This window comes from Monopterus albus, unplaced genomic scaffold (genome assembly GCF_001952655.1).
Source record: "Monopterus albus unplaced genomic scaffold, M_albus_1.0 scaffold49.1, whole genome shotgun sequence".
Lineage (NCBI taxonomy): Eukaryota > Metazoa > Chordata > Actinopteri > Synbranchiformes > Synbranchidae > Monopterus > Monopterus albus.
The window spans coordinates 2,483,553-2,483,998 of NW_018127929.1; the positions used below are offsets into that span (position 1 = coordinate 2,483,553).

The following is a 446-nucleotide window of genomic DNA, read 5'->3' on the forward strand; positions in this document are numbered from 1 at the left end:
TGGAAGTAACTTGGAATAGGGGACTGTCCAAATGAATGGAAAGGGAGGGGTCAGGGGAAATAAGGAAAAACAGAGGAGAGGGCTATTAGGATTATTTCTATAAAGGGTGTAGCAGTGGGCACCGAGGAGGTGATAATACCATTGCATAAAGGCTTTGGTCCTTTTCTCAAAATAAAAATAAATGAAATGTGGAGCATCACAAAAGATAGACAGTGACTTATCAAAGCATTTAACTATGGATCATGGCACATATTTTATTTTCATTACATTTACCTTGAGGGAAGAGTGATGACAAAATGCTACTGATCCATACCTCAAACTCCATTTCAGTCCATTCATTCCTCCTCCTCCTCTTCCTCCTGTTCTTCCTTGTCCTCATTCTCCTCTGGGGAAAACTAAGTGTTCTGGCTTTCGCTATAAAGCAACAAAAACAGCTGCTCAGTAGT

The 446-nt window shown here is 40.4% G+C and overlaps 1 long non-coding RNA gene across 1 annotated transcript in view; it reads right to left on the bottom strand.

Moving 5' to 3' along the window:
- Nucleotides 1-355: 355 nt before the first annotated feature.
- Nucleotides 356-446, bottom strand: part of LOC109960674 (uncharacterized) — a 94,472-nt gene continuing 94,381 nt past the window's right edge. The window contains exon 6 of the long non-coding RNA XR_002275034.1: nt 356-414. This is a non-coding gene — a long non-coding RNA (uncharacterized LOC109960674). The remainder of the gene's footprint in view (nt 415-446) is intronic.